The following is a 19,977-nucleotide window of genomic DNA, read 5'->3' as shown; positions in this document are numbered from 1 at the left end:
AATAAGCCAGTAAATAATTAATAAACAGTGATAAAAAAAAAAAAAAAGTGATTTCTATATTAACAAATTATTTAAAATGTATTTAAATTATATTTTTAAATATTATTTTTTATTTACTCCAAAATTTACTTTGATCTGATTTATCAGGATTTATTTCTTTTCTGATAATCCACCCATCATTGAAAATACAAAGGGTGTCCTTAGAAGTTGTTCAATGAGAGATAAAAAAATAAAATAAAGGGGGTGATTGACGAGACATTAAAAAAATTTATTCAAAAATTATTTGGTACAGAAAATACATGTTCATATTCATTCATCAATAGCCCTCTTTTTTTTCGATCGCGACGTTCATTCGACCCTTCTAACGGTCTGCCTGGTATGTTATATGTGTATAAATTTTTACCCCCGTATATGTACTAGCAGCAATGAGGGTGACTGGTGGGGGCGGCTGCTGTGCCGGCTACCAACTAGGGGTGCCCACCTACCCCCAGTGTCGTCGCAAAGCGCGCGTCCGTTGGACGAAATATTCAGTAATATCTCAATTTTTATTTATCGAAAAAATTCATCAAATCAACTGGTAAATTATTTAAAAATAAATATAAAATATTTTTTTTTTTTTCAAAACGATAATTAACAATTTAAAAAAAAAAAAAAAGTGATAATATTATTTTAATTTTAAAGTGAGTGTTTTGTGGATTTTATATTTTATTGTTAACCAAAAAAAAAGTGAACTGTATTTATTTATTTTTTAATCTTACTATTTGCCAGAATGGAATTTTTTTATTTGGAAAAATACCAACAAGCTTGTAAGTACATAAATTTCATATTATATTTTTTATGATAAGCAAATATTGAATGTGAATAAATTTACAGTATCATTGTGATTTTAAATAAAAATAAAAAAATATTTAAAATTGACAAATGACTCGTTAGTTATGCATATTCAAATTGAAATCAAAAGTTGAGTATGTAATGTATGTGTGTAAATTGATTGAGTTATATATTTAGTTTGTCACTTTGACAAATTTCAAATTACCTATTATCATTTTGAGTTGTATGATTAATAATCCTATAAATATTTTATATCATTACAATTTTCTATTATCAAATAAAACATTGTTATTTTGCATTTCTCATTTATTTCATAAATAATTTATTATAAATTTTACATGAATAAATTATTATTGTTTATTAACTTGATGAATTTAAAATTTAATCGATTTTATTTCTCTTTTTTTAACAAGTGTTTGTTTAATAATTTCATGGAAAATTAATTTTTTTAATTATTTAAATATTTATCAGTTCAGAAAAGATGATATTTTCAGGGCTTTAACAACAATATATTAGTAAATAAATAAATAAATTGCATAATACTTGAAATAAATAATAAAAAATGATGAAAAAAAAAAATAAACATAAACCTGAATGAGACATTTCACTCACCTGCTGTATCAAAAATGTATCTTTCTTATTTATTTTTTTTCTACTTGTCAATAAGCCAATTTGGCATCTTCAATATACAACTCATGAATAATTTCACATCACGTATTTTCTCATTCAAAATAAAAGCCGCCTTTTTGATTGTCCTCATTACTGTCCATTTATTCACATTCGTCTTTATTAAAAATAGAAAAAAAAGTTAAAAAAAAAATGTTATTACTTTTTGCACAGTAGAATTATATATACAACCGTATGAATGACATGAGTTGATATGAGTTAATTTTATAATAAGCTTAATTGAAATGTAAAAAAAAAATTAAATTCAATATGGCAACAGGTAGATACAGCTCAGTTGTAAAACAAAAGGGATTTAATGATAAATTGAATTATTTTTCATCGAATGAATACATTGTTTTACTGTATTGATTTTTTTTTCATCTTTATAATGATTAATTTATTATTACTATTAGTATTTGAATTTTATTTTTAGTTAAAGAATATTAATAATTAATTTTTAAATTTAATATTTTTATTTTAAACAAGTCTTTACTTTATTTTTTTTTTTTTTTATGGAATATTATCTGACGTTTGAGTTGTTGTTGGTCTACTTGATTTCACGGTGGCCACATCGTATCGATATCCTTGAAATCAATTGGAATATTTCATTGAAAACAAGTTTAAATAAAAGTAAAAAAAATTGAGGAAAAAAAAAAGAGTGTACAAGAGAATTTGCAGAGTTGTTGAAACGACGAAAATGAAAAAGAGATTGGGGTATGTAAACACCTGCAGCCTCAAGTTTCGTTCTTGTAAAATGAGATGAGAAAGTTAAGCATAAGATAAAAACAAAATTACGAAAACGACTTACAGAGGAGAAAAAGGTTTTGGTCCCTGGTGTGTTAACAACAGCCAAAACGAACGAGGAGATTTTCTCTCTTAACATTATGAAAAAAAAAAAAACAAGAGCTTTTTTTCTGCCGACTTGACATTTTTTTTTTTCAAGTATTCTTTGAAAATTTATTTAAAATTTATTTTTAACTTGACACACGTGGCATTTATTTCCACGTGTGTCAAGTTAAAAATTTTAAAAGCTTTATTTTTTTTTATTATTATTATTAATTAACATAATGTAAAAAAGAAAAAAAAAACTTGAATAATTTATATATTCTTGAGATTTTATATAATGAGAAAATTTCTATTGTCTATTAATATTTTTGTGAAAGAAAATTGTCGATTCAGGATTATTAAAATGCTAAAATTACACGAGACAAGAAAAGGTCAGGTACATTGTTTGTTTTATAATAGAAATTTATATCTAAATTATTCAAATTGGTAAAAAATAATAATATAAACTATGAAGCTGAACCTGGTGGCCAAACTATTATTCTGATATCGAAACGACATTGCAATAAAGATATTTTGCAAGTTGCAAAATTTAATTACAATAAATTTCAATTGATTCTGAGACCAAACTGATTATCTATATTGAATTTCAGATCGATCACGATATTTTTTTTTATTTCTATAATAATAACATAAAAGACACATTATAAAAATATTTTTACAAATTCTTAATTATTTATTTATTTTTATTATCAAAGTATATATAATATTTTTAAAAAAAATGGTAAAATAATAATAGAAATTAAAAAATTTTCATATAATAATTTGTGTTATTTGAAAAAAAAATAAAATTACATAGGGGGTTAAAAAATAAAAATTCTAAAATGACTTTATTGCGTGTTTCGTAAGATAATGATAGATTTTTTTTTTTCTAATTTATTTTTCCATTGTGTAGTAAGGTATCATGTCTTTGAGTATATTCTATCACTTTCTCTCTCTTTCTAAAATACCAACATATCTATATTAAAAAAAAACTATTAAATTTTATTTCTCTGTTGTCTATTCACCTTGCTACATCACTACCACCACCACCCACTTACCACCCACCCTTATATTCGAATATCCACTCGCCAATGTTTTGTAATTCAACTTAAAGAGCTTTTTTTTTTAACTCACACACACACATATATATATAGACTCGAGCTTTATCTCATATATCTATTCTGCAAGTGTTTTTTTTTTCCTTTAAATTTTTTTGTATTTATATTTTTATATTTTGCTGTGAGTTCAAATAAGAGAAAAAAAAATCCATAGTTGTTGTTTTCGTGCTGAAATATAAATTCATGCAAGGGCAAATATAATTACTATACAGTTCTACGAAACTCGTATAAATATAGCTACATTATTTATTAGCATTATCATTATTTTTAATATTTATTAATTTTTGTTTTTTAAAGTTTAAAAGTATAAAAATTTATTTATTTTATTGTCAATTTTATTATTTATTTAATTGGTATTTTAAAAAATTTATTAAATTATTTAAATTTAAAATTATTACAATCAGTGTATTTAATTTTAAAAATTAATAATATTTTCTTGTAAAATTGGATATTTGTGTATTTAATTTTGATTTTTTTTGTTTTTTAAACAACGTAATATTCCCTTGTCTTTTCATCATAATTTTCTGTGATAGTATATACTCACACCCCCTTCTACCCTCTTCTTTGTACCGTGACTGCTATCGATGTTATTAAATATGTAGTTAGAGTTGGTGAGATCCCCATACTATTACACACACACACACACACACATACTATGCTAAAATATTGATCATCACATAGAATTCAAGTACGTCTGATATATTTTTTTGATCCCCTATAAAATTATAAGTAAATTAATATACAAAAATTTGTATACATATAGATTTATTTTCTTTTTTTTAAAATTCTTTAAACATTAAAAATTTATATTCAAATATATTTTTGTAATTTTTTTTTTGTTTGTTATTAAATTTTTTTTTATGCTCATTATATTTTTGATAAAAAATTCAATAAATTTTTTATTTGAAATATTTTAAAAACTTTTTATGAAAAATTGTTCAGCGTGTAATGCTGCTGTCACGACCACAGAATGTCTTTGAAATAAAAAATATAAAAAACTGGCACTTGCTACACGATTGGCAATTTATCAATTGACAGTATTACATTCAACGAGATTTTTACTGGAATTCAATATCAGTATCTTTTGTGTGTAGCAAGTGTTTAGCTTGTTCATGTAAAAAATCACTTGTAAATATATTTCTTGGATAAGATATATACAGTTGATAGAATAATGAAAAAAAATATCATACTGTTTTTATTTTTGTTTTATTAAAAAAAAAATATAAAAATTGCAATTTTAGGTAAAGAAAAATGTTTGAAAGGAATGTTCAAGTTGTCATTGATTTATTTTATTTTTTAAATATAAAAAAATATTTGTAATCACTAAGTAGTTTGAGCTTTTATTAGTTGCTTTTTGTTTTTCTTTAGTTGAAATATGTATTGTACACAAAAATCATAGAAAATTTGATGGATATTTTTTCTATTTTCTTTTATTATTATGACAGCATTCTCAGTATTTTTATGTGTTATATATTTAACATAAATTGTGCTGAATTTTCTGATATCGTTTTACTTTTGTATTGTTGTTTAAGTCGTAGTCATTTTGGCGACATGACTCTTACCATGCTCGATTGATTTCCTACATATCTACAAAACCAATATACAATTTTATCTTATAGTATAGAAAAGCGTTGAAAGGACTGAAAAAAAAATCAAGAGTCACTCACCCCTCAATGACTCCCCTCTATATATAATATTTACAGAAAAAAAAAAAAATTTATATGTATAAAATAAATAAGGAGAAGGATGTACGCTTTGCTGTCATTGATAGATATCGAAGCGATATATGAAGGGGGAACATTCACTTGACAGAAAAAAAAAAAAGTGAAACTTGAGGAAAAAAAATTACTCACATAAAAATAATGGAGACATGAAGATCTATAGACGATTTCGTGTTTCCGCGTGCAATTTATAAGCAGCTTGTAACAAAGAAATAAAAAAAAAAAATAACCAAAACTAATTGTGTTGAAAGACACTGGGGCTTCTTCTTTGAGCATTAAAAATATCATCCTCTTAAATAATTTACAATAGACAACAATGTTTTACTTGTTCAATTACAATTAAGCTCAAATTTTATCTAAAAAAAAATCATCAAAGGATTTGAAATAAAAAAAAACAATTCACATTAACTTTTTTCCTAAAAAAAAAAAAAAAACCTTTATTCTTCTCAAATACAATTTTGTTGTTGATATTTTGTTATTTTATCTATTTTATTTCATAAAAATTTATTAATTTTCATTAAAATTGCAAATTGCAAATTGTTGGGTTTTAAATTTTTTCTTTTTGATTTTCTTAATTGAGAAAAAAAAAAAAAATCTCTAGGTGATAATGAGAATTAGAATGAGCTTACTTTCTGACTTAACACAAGTTTTTTTTACCTACCCTCAGGTTGTTCAATTGGAGCTTAGTGTTTTGAACCCTCTCAAAGGCGGTGGTAGTCGCATGTCCAGTCGATACTCAACGTTCGAGTTCATTCGCCCTCGTAGTCGTCGTCCCCGGTTGGCGATTTACTTGCTAGCATGCTTTTCCCTTAACTTGTATATATTTATCTATGTATTTTATATGATATATATAAGTTTGTGTGTATATGTAAAGTTCCTGAAGCGTATAACACGCTTGCACGCATCCCCATTGGGCCGATTTTACTGGACTACTACTGTACATGTTACGTGCAAAAATATATATACAGTGTTTTGCACAATTACACAAGAATATATAGACACCACTTTAAACATTCTAGTGAAAATCATAATAATAATACACAAATTTCAAGGAAATCATTTGAATTTTTTATCTCAATTTTCTTCTTAGGGGTTTAGAAATTTTTTATTTATTTTTTTTTCCTTATTTTTGGGGTTTTATCTTGTTTTTTTTATTTAGTTTTGGGTTTCTTTGTGACCTCTGTTTGCCGGAGGTGCGGAGCTTTTTTTTATTTTTCTTCTTTTAGACATCTTATGTAAACAATGAATTATGTACATTGTAGTACTAACCAACCAACCAACCAACCAACCGATCTGTCGGAATAACTTTAGTTTTCTGGATCTTATAAAAAAAAAGAGGTCGTGATTTTTTATTATTTATTTTTGGCAAAATTTCAAATGCACCACTTGCAACATTGACCCACAAAATATATATCTATTGATTAAACATTTTTTTTCATTTTAATATATTTTTTTGTTTTTTTCACAGTCTACTGAAGAACGTACTCAAATCAATCATAAATATTTTTTCGAAAAAAATATATATCATTCTTCTATATCCAATTTATTTTTATTTTATTATCATCATCCATTTTTAATGAAAAAATAAATCTTTTTTTTTCATTTTTATGATTTATTTTAGCTTATTAAAATTTAAATATTCAGGAATATATTTTAATTTCATTTTTTGTTTTTAGTATAAAAATAAAAATAAATAATATTGATTAAATTTGATATATATTTTTGGTATAAAAAAAAAATAGTATATAGGAAATATCGATGGTGCAATTAAACAATGACCTTCGAATTTGATTTGCATATTGTGACACATCTTTATATCCAGATGAGAGTGTTGTGTCGTCATGGCAACGTACGAAGGGTTGCTGATATTTCTGCTTCTGTTTTTGCTCCTATTTTGTGTACTTGTGTGCGTTTATTTTATTATATAATGCATATACATGAGTGTACACCAGAGTTGAGTAAAGTTTTAGGGAGTAAAATGGCTCTTTCTCTCTCTATTTCTCTTTTTTTTTTTTTTATATAAGGGGGTAGTTTACCACGTTGTGGTGCCTATATATTCAACATTTTACTTTCTCTCTTTCAGCGAGACTAAAAAGGACCAAGCTTGGCATTTTCATCCCGGTTCATCCATGCAAAAATAAATTCAACAAAACGTAAAGTTGCGTTACGAAATAAACGATCCAGCAATTTCCTTATACACTATATTTTACTCTTTAAAATATATAAATCACAATATATAACTCGGCGCATTTTTAAAAAAATATTTTATCGGGTGAATCATAGGTATTTGTTAAACATTTTCATACACATCTTTTTTTATTATTTCGTTTTTTACAAAAGTGGCTATCAACCGACATTTGTATATATTTAAATTCAAAATTTTATTTTAATCTTTTAACTGTATTTACTGTACCGAGTTGACATTGTAAAAACTAGACTTTCGTATTACAGAATTTATATATCGATTTGTCGAAGAATAAATGGATTTATTTTTTATATGAAAATTGCGTCACCGCATGCTGTACATTTGTGTATACAATTTTTTTTTTTTTTTGCATTGTACTCGATGTAAATTTACAAATACTAAAATTCAGGTAAATAAATGCATTGAAAATAAAATATTTCAAAAATATTTTATTGGAATTTTTAATACTAGATGTTTGTAATTTTCTAAAATAAAAGTTTCATGAAATTATTATTAAAAATATTTGTCATATTAAAAAACATTGATATAATTTTTTTTTTTAAACTGTAAAGCTTTTGTTAAAATCCTTGATATATTATGTTCAATTAATAATATTAATGTCTCAGTATTTTTCGATGAAATTGGAAAAATTTAATTTAATTAATTTTACTCGATGATCGATATTTAATTTCATTTATATAAATGCAATATATGCCAGAGCATATGATGATAAAAATGCATATATTGTTTATGTAGTAAAAAAGATATATATATTTCAACTCGAGGGTGATTAAAAAAAATAGATGGAGGGTAAAAAATGTGAATGACGCCAAATGTTAACAGCGACATGTTTTATTTTTTTAATTTTTTTTCTAGTAAATTTTTTTGTCCTGACTCTGGCGAGTGGTTAATATAATGCTCACGCGAGTTTGCGTGTTACTGGTGTTTTTATACACGTTTTAGACTCTTATAGTTTTTTTATTTTTTATTTTATTTTTATTATATACATATAGCACGTGGTGGCGCGCCTATACTTCTGGAAAATGAGCCTCGGTTTATCGATCTTTCTTTGTTAAGAATTTAAGATAGTTGCCGAATATCGTGAGTGCAAATCCCAACTTAAGTTAAAGTCGTTAGACCAAGACGCTATTATTTTAAGGGCTGTAGAAAATATATATATATGTATTTAAAAGAAAGAAAAAGCTCTATAAAATATCATCATTATCTTGTCTATTGTGCTGAGTCAAAAATTATTTATTTATATCTTTAATTATAATTTTTTTTTAACGGTAAAAATTGCACTTTAATTAGTAAGCAAAATTTGAAAATCTGTATTTAATATTTATTCATTTTGTTTGGTTAATTAATTAATATTTTTTGTTTACTTTTATACTTGCAATTTTGTTTTTAATTATATAATTTTAATTAATGCAATTGACGCGCATGTATGAATATTTATATTAAAACTTTGAAAGTATTTCGAATTTAAAAAATAATATATTGATAAAAAAAAATTAACGGTGAGATTAATAATTTTTTTTTAAACAGTTCATCCAGGCTTTCATATGGCACTTTGTCGGCTCACATTAAAGCCCTATGATCCTCATGACTTGCAACACAAAATATCCAGAAATTTTTTTAAAAGCTTTTCTCGTTATTGTGCACTGTAAATTATCTAAAATAGTGGATTTAATTTTTTTTTTTTTTTAATTTACCTTGTTTATTATATTATAGCATTTTTATTATTACATTTTTTAACACAAAAAATTTTGAGACAGAAAAACTCACGTGGTAGATTTAGTAAGCATACTTTTCTTGGAATTATGAATTTAGTTTAAATAAAAAAATCATGACAAGCGTATAAAAAAGAATTTAAAAAAAAAAAAAAATTATATATGCCAGCTGTTAAAAGTATTTAATGAGACTAGGATAAATTTTTATTTTTTATTTTTGTACGTATGACGTGCACTTTTGTATTCATTATGACAATTGACCAATTTATGAGCATTTAAGTTTGATCAAATCAAACCAATTAAATCAAAATCAAATTTTAAATCAAATTAACTTTTTTAATTTATTAAACATAACCTGGCCAATTTAGGGTTATTTATATAAAAATGGATCATTTGAAAATTAACCAGGAATTTTAAAATCAAAATTTAATTTTTATTTATCAAATCATATAAAAGTGATATTTCAGAATAACAATTTATTAAAATCAATAATTTTAAAAAAAAAATTGTTTTTATGATTTTTGTAACTAATTTACTATAGCAATGTTATTGATAAAACATTGAACTAAGATTGTATATATAACATAATTTAAATTATAACCACTAAGAATCAACTTTCAGATTATTAAATACATTAACAATGCTGTCTATCGATGATCTGATATTTTTTGCTTTATAAATTACATCAGTAAAAAAAAATTTTAAATTAAATTTATGAGTTAATTTACGTAAAATAAAATATAACAATTTGTTAAATTGTCTTGTCATTTTGTTTAATTAAAAATTATAATAATAAATAAATATTTATTATACATAAATATTTTGATAATATATTCTGGTAGAATTGTTGGAAATTATTAGATACATTCAGTTTCTGTTCCTTTTGAACAGGAAATTGAATAAAAAAAATTAAATTATTTATAAATTTTTCTATATATTGTCAGAATGTTGAAATTATTCAATAGTTCATTTGTTTTAAAAAAACTGAATAAAAAAATTAATTTATTTGACAATTTTTTGATAAATATTTTGAATTTAAAATTATTCATAATTATTTTGTTTTTTAGGAAAATTGAATAAAAAAATTAAATTATTTGATAAATTTTTTTGATAATATTAGTTGTTAGAAAATTATTCAGGATATTGTAGGTTTCGTTTGAACAGGAAAACTGAGTAAAAAATTAATTTATTTGATAAATTTTTTGATAGTATCCTCAGAATTTTCAGGAAACTTTATTCAATAATGTTTCCTTGTTTTGAACACAAAACTGAATAAAAAAAATTAATTTATTTGATAAATTTTTTTTTAATATCCTGTAGAATTGCAAAAATTCAGGATACAAATTTTTTTTTTTGAACAGAAAATGAATAAAAAAAAATTAAATTATTTGTAAATTTTTTGATAATATTCAGAATTTTTGAAATTATTCAGGATATGTCAATTTCTGTTCTTTTTGAAAATTATATTTACTACTTAAAAAAATTTAATGTAAGTTTCAGGAATTAGTATTTATAAAATTATTTTGATAGTTTATAAATAGCATTGAAAATTTTCACCAATTTATGAAAAATAAATTTGACACGTGTTCAGCCAATTTTCAAAATACAATATTTTTTTTTCATTATTATTGTTTTAATTTTTAAATTAAACAAAAGCCCCAATTAAGAATTTTTTTTTTTTTAAATGCTTTTGAATATTTTATTTAGTTTTAATTTAGTCGGTTAAAAAAATAATTATTATTAATAAAAAACGGTGGGAGTTTTTACACTTTAACAAATTGAATTGCTGGAATTTTTTTATTACGAAAATTGGATCTCATCAAATTTGAAATATATTATTTTGTTTTATCATCATCTACTGTGTATAATAAAATAATTTTATTATTTTTAAAAAAGTAAAATTTAACATAAAATATACAGTTCCTATTCAGCTTTATAATATTTATATTAAATTTACAGAGTATTTAAGTATATAAAAGCATTTAATCTTATTTTGATTGTAAATTGTTGAAATATTTTTCGAGTGGTTTAAAATGCTTTTCACAATTTATATACATACACACTAGAAATTTTATCTTTGCATGTTTTCTTGGTATGTATATACTATGTATGCAACATGAGGAATAACCAGATAAAGAAAAGTGGCTTGCATTTCATTCTCTAACACGCCGACAAATTAAATTATTCAACTTCGCTCAAGTCAAAAAATATAACAAATATATATGTAAATACATTATGTATTTGCATTAAACATGTACATTGAATATTGAATACAATTTTTCATATAAATTTATTCGATATTTTGTCAAAAAAAAAAATGAAAAAAAACCTTTACAATTTTATGAATATATATTATTTTTTTTTCATGTCTGTGATTTTTTTTATAAATTATACATAATAGGGTTGTAAAGTAAACGAGTGGTTGAGTGGTGACAAAAGAGTGCAATTGTTGAGTCAATGAATTGTCTCTTGTACTGAGAGAAACGAGACAAAACAAAAACTAAGGGCAGTTATAACGCTTCTAGTTGTTTTACGTCATTCTGACTTTGACAAAGAATTCATGTACTAGATGGGTACTTATTTTGCAGCACAGGGGTTAAGACAAAGTACTAAAATAAAACAAAGAATGGAAAAAAAATTCATTATATTTGTTTTACAAGTGATCTGAATTTTCTCTTGTTTTGAATTTCAAGACTTTGTACAATAAATGATGTGAATTAATTGATTTACATTAGATATATATTTATACAAGGCTTTATTTGCTTGGTAATTTATTTAATTATATGTAGTATACGCAGAATTAATGTAGTCATTTGTGTATGTTGGAAAATACTTTAGTCACGTTTGTAGATTTCGAGCAAGAGGGTAATAGGAAAGCGAAATAAAAAAGATATTGCATGCTGTAAATCTAGGTACATGGGTTTATGAGTTTTTTATGAGTGTCTTGTGTGCAGGATATGTTGATGTTCTTGTCAAAATATATTTGTGACTAGAGATTTCCTTGCTTGATTGATGTCAAAAGAATGATCAAAGATAATTAGATGTATGAAAGTTAGTACTAACGTTAGTACTAAGTACTGAAGTTAGTACTAACGTTGTTAGTTAACCGTCTAATACTGACAGTTGATTTATTTTTGCAAATTGCAAAAAAATGCAAAAAATATATCTGACAGCGGTGGGATTCGAACCCACGCCCTTTCGGACTGGTGCCTAAAACCAGCGCCTTAGACCGCTCGGCCACGCTGCCATAAGACAGATTTTGTTTGAAGAACATCATAACTAAACATATTTCTCTATTATTTTTTAAACCAATATTTTCATTTACTAATTTTTTTCAAATTTAAACGTTGAAATATTTGTGTTTTCTTATTTATTTCTAAATTTATAATCTATCTTTGATTTAAAAGTAAATTATTAATTGTGCACCAAAAAAAACCAACATTTTTCACTACTACTTTCTAAGGAAATTACTAACATTATCTACACAATATTTTTCATTTATCAGAATATTAAAAAATCCAAAAAATAATTTTTGCCCTACGATTACCCTGTTAGCACAGTAAAAAATGTTAGTTTGTTTACTCAGTGTGATTTATTGAAAAAAAAAAAAATAATATGTATATGCTTCCCCCGTATTGTTAATGTGAATCGAATATTAGTATGTGATCCCCATGGGTTCCATTCTAGACATCATCAAGGTCACCACCGACAACAACAATTATACACAATTCATCTCCAAATATAGACAGCTGCACTGTAGCTGCATATGGGCTTTCGAATTCATTTATTCTACATAAATATATCTATGTAGAATATTTATTTCACAATCATAATAAAATATAAAGTAATACATAAAACGATCATTCTATACCCATAAAATTGACGCCTATTTATTTTTTTCTATTTTCAAGTTCCCCTCATTTTTCAAAATTGCCGACACCCTTCGAAAGTTTTCTGACTTTTGATTATCATTATTTGAATAACACAAAGTTTGATGATCGTGGATTTATTTGAATCCTCATTATTAAAATTTTCTTGAGTTGAAATTAAAATTTTCCCAAGTTTTGAAAATACTTTATTCAAGTTGGATAAAGTTTCTGTGCTTAGAATGAAGTTTTATAATATAGAATTTTAATTTTATTTATTTTATATTTTCTGCGTGACTTGCAGACAAAACTCAGCATTTTTCGTTGCAGATCATGTTTGTCAAAAAATATTTCTAAGAAAAATATTTATGAAATTATGTTTCTAATATTTGAACAACACCTAAATATAATTATTCTGGAAGTTTCAAAATTTAATTTCAATCATATTGAAACCTCTAAGCAAAACTCGGAATTTTTTGCTGCAGGTTATGTGTTCGCTAAAAAGAAATATTTCTATATAAGAAAATTTTATGAAATTATGCTTCTAATATTTAAACAACTGGTAACGCTGTTAGTACCGAATACCGGAGAATTTACGGGGACATTTGTACAGGTTACCCAAAAATTTACGGTAAACAGCCACCATTGTGTGTGTAGGACTGATTGCATTGTGTCCGAAACCCGTAAATGTCCCCGTATTTCCCGTAAATTTCCCCGTATCGGTGCCAATGACAATTTCGTTATAAACACCTAAATATATTTATTCTGCATGTTAAAAAATTTAATTTCCATTATTCCACTTTTTATTCTTTCAACGAATGACTGAACAAATGAAATCTCTTTAGCACGAAGTAAGACATTCCTTATTTTTATAATTATAAATAAAATATATTTTACCTATTCATCACGTGAAAATATCAGAGGATCAATCGCAATATAATCTACGTAATACAACCCTTTCTCTTTTTTCTTTTTATAATATTATGGTCATCTTTTTGCTTCGAAAAGAAAAATAAAATAAATGCGTATACATAGATATATACCGAAATATATATATGTTGTATTTTATTGTACGCGATATGCGAGACTTGGAAAAGCCTCGAGGCGTTTTTTTTATTGGTATATACATTCACTCTAGAAATGTACAATACTAGCGGATATTTATGGTGCGCCTGGTCCTTTTTTTTTTTATCTCTATACCTTTTTCATTTTTTTTCTTTTCAAGGGTTTATTTTATTTTTCATATATAAGCTCGAACAGTGTGATTTTTCGTTTTCGTATGGCATTGTTTGTTCTCATAATTTTTCGCTGGTTTTTATATATTTTTTATAATCCAAAACAGAAGAGAATGGTATGCTTTTTCATTTTTTTATTTTTTTATTCACTAAGCCATTTTTGGACTCTGTAAAATAAGTCAATGTAGATTTTTGAATTCTGAATAATAAATCGTGTGCTATTCATTCATGACAAATACGATCTGTTTGTTAACCATCGATTATTTATTTTTTTGTGAAATACCTTAAATTTATAGTTAAAAGTTATAAAAATTACTAGAAATTCTTGTATATATCAAAGGTTCATAAAAAAAATAACCACGTATCAAATAATACATTCAAATAATTTTTAAATAAGTTTGTTTAAATTTTTTTTAAAATTGAATAGATCTTTTCGTTGTCTCTAGAGATATCTGGACAATGGAATATATGTATACGGCAAATTGAAAAACTTTTTGAATTTATTTTATGAGCATAAAGGATGACGGGAATATTCGTTTACCGTAATATTTATTTATTTATATATTTCAACAAATTTCACCGAGTTGGTTGACGATAACATAAACGCAACGGGTACATCGAAAAGTTGAATAGAAAAAAAAAAAAAAAAAAGTCAAATATGGTAGTTGTACTAATAGACAGGAAATAAATTTCAAATTTTTTCCTCATTTCATTTATTTTTATGTGTGTCAAATACAGTGAATATTATTTAGCTCCAGGCAATGTGACTCATCATCAGAAATCGAACAATATGAAAATTAATTATTTACTCTTCTTTAACGTTTGTTTTTAGCTGTCCAACTATATTTACATAATTTTTTCATTTTTAATTTAATTTTTCCGTTACTTTCTTCGATTACATGTAATGTGCAGTTTTTTTATTTTTTGCCAAACAGAAAAAAAATACTGTACAAAGTAGGAAAAAAAAAAAGTACACAGTCATTTTTGATGATCGATTTTATAATAAATAGGTTGAATAAACCACCCTTCGTTCATTCACCCATAAAATTAACATGTCTATACAATTCATACTTGCTAAACATCAATCTCTCATAAAATAACAAGTGTTGAAATTTTTTTTTTAATTTGTTCATTTTTTTATTGTTTTTACAGATTTATCGAAGCTCATCGACATGGCAAGCCGGAAGTAACTAGACTGAAGGCGTAACGAAGTGAAAAAAGGTCAGTAAAAAAATATTATAAGAGGGTTAATAAAAAAAGAAAAATATTTAAAAAGCAAGAGAGAAAGCGAGAGAGAGAGAGATAAAAATAGAAAAAAAAAGTTACCACTTGAGTGGATGCAATTGTCCCTGCAGGTTGTCGATGGAGGGACGATATCTGCATTATTAATGACGTTTTTAATAATATAGAGTATACGAAAGAAAGGGTACTTACTTACAAAAGAATCCACACAAGCACATATGTGACTCGTTGGTGTTTTTGATTATTTTTACAATCAAGTAGTAAGTACCACTGAAAACCATTTGCAAGTGCATGAACATCTTCAAAGTTCAACGACAATAATAACAATAATAATGATAAAAAATTCAAAAGTTTTTTTTTCTTCTACTTGGTATTTTTATGTTTTAATTATACAATCACACCAAATAAAAATAAATAGGATACTTGAGAATTAAAAATAAGAAAATTCACATTATCAGATCAAACTTTCACCAATGATTTTTTATTGTCATAAAGTGTTACAGTTTGATATTAACTTGTTAAACATTCTCGTTAATTATTATTATTATTATTTTAGCCTATTGTCATAGTTAAGATTATTTTTATTATTTTTAAATGTTTTTTTTTTTTGTTTGTATTTGTATTTTTTTATGCGACAGCTAATATACTGAAACTTTTTAATTAAGCTTTTTAATTTTAATTTTAAATAATATATAAGAAAATGTGCAATAGTACTTTACTTTTCTGAAAAAGTTTTTATCGTATTTTTACTTGTAAAGTAACTTATCTATATTTTTTTTCTTTTTCGTTGACATAGTTTGATCTTTAACTTTGTTGAGAAAAGATTAAATAAAATACATTTTATTTCTTTGACATGTAGCTGATAAATCAATGATGAATTTCGATAATTCATCATACAGTTTATTTGCATTATCATTTTTTAAAATTTGTCTTATTTCTCTTGGCGTTATTCCAACTTTTTAAATAAACGATGTCTGCAATGACATTAAGTACACTGCGGTCCTTTTCTACCATAACGAAATTTTTTAAATCCTCTTTACTATGACCCTTGAAAAATCTCAAATTACCTGACTCACAATCTGCAAATATTTTTTTATTAATAAACAAATACAATTTTAAACAAAAAAAATATAAATAAATATTTTTTCACATGTAGAAATAATAACAAAGAAAAAATGAAAATTTATTTAATAAAATCCTCAAAAAATTTAGAACAAAATAAAATGATAATTTTTTTTTTAATATTATTATTGTTTTTATTATTACCAATTGAATAATAGAAAGAAAAAATTGATTAAATAAGTTTAAAGTTTATTTACAATTTGTCTTGTACATAATATATTAGTTTAAAATTTTAAGAGACAAATTACAATGGTTTTCACCATGATAAATACCACAGGATTTCTATTGTTATGGTAATCAAAGATTTAATTAATCCTCAGAACACTTGAGTATTAAACACACATATATATATATATATATACATATTAATTTCATGTATTTTGTAGGTGTAAATTTATATATGTATATTTCAGTGGCGTATATTCTACCTTAATTATTATCGCTTGAGTTTCGTGCTGTAGCTACGAAAGCGCACTGGATAAATTCCAAGGACTCCATAGAATATAAGAGCTAAAATAATTATACCATATATTACAATTATAATAATTTAAAGTACATCATAAAATTCCATGTCCATTCTACATAATTCAATTGTTAAAAAAAATTTTTCATAAATTTTAATTGTCAAAAAAAAAAATAAATAAAATTTCTTAATTTAAATATTTTTAATTACATAATTTAGTAATTAATTTTTTGATACAATGTTGAGCTTTAAATATAAAAAAAAATAAAATAAATTATCAAGTTTCTTAATTTAACACTCAACATGTTGACTTAATTACAAAAAAAAAAAAAAACGAAATAAGACATTTATTGTTGAATTTTAGAATTTTCGAAAAAAACTTCAGAGACAAATTGTTGAAGAATAATTTGCAGATTTAACTTCAGTGTAGTTATTTCAAGTGCTATTTTAAATGTAAAGAAAAATATATATAAATTGTAAATTATATTTATTTTATATATATGTGTGTCAATGAAGTTTTGTTAATTTTGTTAAGATAAATTTAATTTTATCAAACCTCTGTGAGGACAAAGTTTTTGATGGAAACTTGTCCACTAGAGTTTGAAGTTCTCTACGCTTCGTATTTTACCTTGATCTATATATATATATATGAACTATAAAACTATCGTCTGACCTGTGTACATAGATATATTGATAAAGGCAACCAGCCACACTATATACGTATATTACCCTCTTTTCCTGAAAAGGTTAACTCCGGTCAATTTTACGCTTTTGTTGGTGCGAATAAAAGTAGCTCACCTTTATCTCTGTGGATTTTACTGATATAGTTATTTAATCACCAACAACATTATATTTTTTTTTTATTTTTACTATTTTATCCATTTATAAATATATTTTTTTTTTTTATTTATATTTATTATTATATCAAGTTTCTATGAATTTTTTTTTAAATATGAATCTATCAATATTTAAAATGAAACATGAGTTTTTACGAATTGTTGAAATTTGATTGAACGTCATGTCAATTATTTTTTTTTTTAATTAATATAAATTTTCAATTTATGTAATGGAAAATACTGTTGTTTTATTTTATTGTATATTTTTTATTTGTGTTACATTTTTTTTGTACATATCATTCAAGTAGTCAGGTTTCGCTTGGTACTTGAATTTCTTTTTGAAAAAAAAAATTGATATTGAGGGAATTTTGTTTAGTTTATTCGCAATATTTTTTATAATTTTTTTTCAAGACTAGAGTAAATAACAAAATAATAAAATTTCAATTGGTAATTTTTATAAAATAAATATTTTATATAAATGATATTTTTATTTTTTTTTATTTTTTAAAATTATTATTAGTTTATATTTGACTTTCGTTATTTTCACATTATATAAAAATCTATATTATGCCCATTATCAAGATCTCAAAGTTTTTTCATTACAATTTATGATTATTATTTGTTTCTTTCATTTTTTTTTTTAATATAAAAATTACAATAAATTCTATGAAACTATTAAAAACTATGATTTATTTGATTTATTCATCAAAATTTACTATTCTTCTACAAAAAAAAAAAAAAAAAATCCATCAAATTAGTAATAAAAAAAATAATTAAAATTAAACATAAAAAAATGAAACTTTTTTTTTTTTTTTATTATAACGATATTATTGTTATATTTTTTTTTGTATTTATAAAAACTTCATTGTTCATTGATTTTATAAACACAAATATTATCATAAAAGTATATAATTAATAAATTGACGATTTAAATTTTTTAATTTTTTATTTTAACATAAATCTGTTAATCACAACATAATTGTTAGTCTAATAACATCGAGATTGAATTTTACTGAAAAATAGTTGGATTAATATGTCAATTTTTAAAAAATATAAAAATATTTAAAAAATTTTCAAATTTATTTTCTCACATAAAAACACATAATTCGCATAAAATTTTCAAGCCCAATTGCATCGAGATCCGATAATTATTGAAGAATTGTATTCTTTTATTATGTCAATTTTTAAAAAAATATAAAAATATTTAAAAAATTCTTTTCAGATTTATTTCTTCACACATATAAACACATAATCGCACAAAATTTCAAAGCCCAATTGCATCGAGATCCGATAATTATTGAAAAAGTTGTGCTAGCTTAATATTTCAAATTTTAAAAATATAAAAATATTAAAAAATCTTCTTTCAAATTCATTTCTTCACACATAAAAACACATAATTCGCACAAAATTTTAAGCCTAATTGCATCGAGATCCGATGATTATCGAAAAGTTGTTAGCTTAATATGTCAATTTAAAAAATATAAAAATATTTAAAAAATTTTCTTTCAAATTTATTACAAAAACACATAATTCGCACAAAATTTTGTTCAATTGCATTAAGATCAAATATTATTGAAAAAGTTGTTTTATTAATATGTCAATTTTTAAAAATATAAAAATATTTAAAAAATTTTTATAAATTTATTCCTTCACACATAAAATATATAATTCGCACAAAATTTTAAGCCCAATTGCATCGAGATCCGATGATTATTGAAAAGATATGCTAGATTAATATGTCAATTTTTAAAAAATATAAAAATATTTAAAAAATTTTCTTTCAAATTTATTTTTCACATAAAACATGATTCGCAATAAAAATTTCAAGCTAATTGCATTTAAATCCGATAATTATTGAAGAAGTTGTGCTAGCTTAATATGTCAATTTTTAAAAAAAATATAAAAAATATTAAAAAAAATTTTCTTTCAAATTTATTCCTTCACACATAAAAAACACATAATTCGCACAAAATTTTAAGCCCAATTGCATCGAGATCCGATGATTATTAAAAAAGTTGTGCTAGCTTAATATTTGAATTTTTAAAAAAAATATAAAAAATATTTAAAAAAATCCTCTTTAAATTCTTTTATTCACACATAAAAAACACATAATTCGCACAAAATTTTAAGCCCA

At 23.6% G+C, this 19,977-nt stretch overlaps 1 protein-coding gene and 1 non-coding gene across 3 annotated transcripts in view; one reads left to right on the top strand and one right to left on the bottom strand.

Annotated features, from left to right (window-relative positions):
- The first annotated feature begins 489 nt into the window (after positions 1–489).
- LOC122860928 overlaps positions 490–19,977 on the top strand; it is a 40,813-nt gene continuing 21,325 nt past the window's right edge. For both annotated transcript variants that reach the window (XM_044165008.1, XM_044165007.1), the window contains exons 1-2: positions 490–806; positions 15,333–15,401. The gene's annotated coding sequence lies outside the window, so the exon portion shown is untranslated. The remainder of the gene's footprint in view (positions 807–15,332; positions 15,402–19,977) is intronic.
- On the bottom strand, positions 12,247–12,326 carry Trnal-uag. Its single transcript has one exon. It is a non-coding gene; the product is annotated as a tRNA-Leu (tRNA).

The sequence above is a fragment of the Aphidius gifuensis genome, linkage group LG1 (assembly GCF_014905175.1).
Source record: "Aphidius gifuensis isolate YNYX2018 linkage group LG1, ASM1490517v1, whole genome shotgun sequence".
NCBI classification, from domain to species: Eukaryota; Metazoa; Arthropoda; class Insecta; order Hymenoptera; family Braconidae; genus Aphidius; species Aphidius gifuensis.
This window is presented reverse-complemented; position numbering and strand designations above follow the sequence as displayed.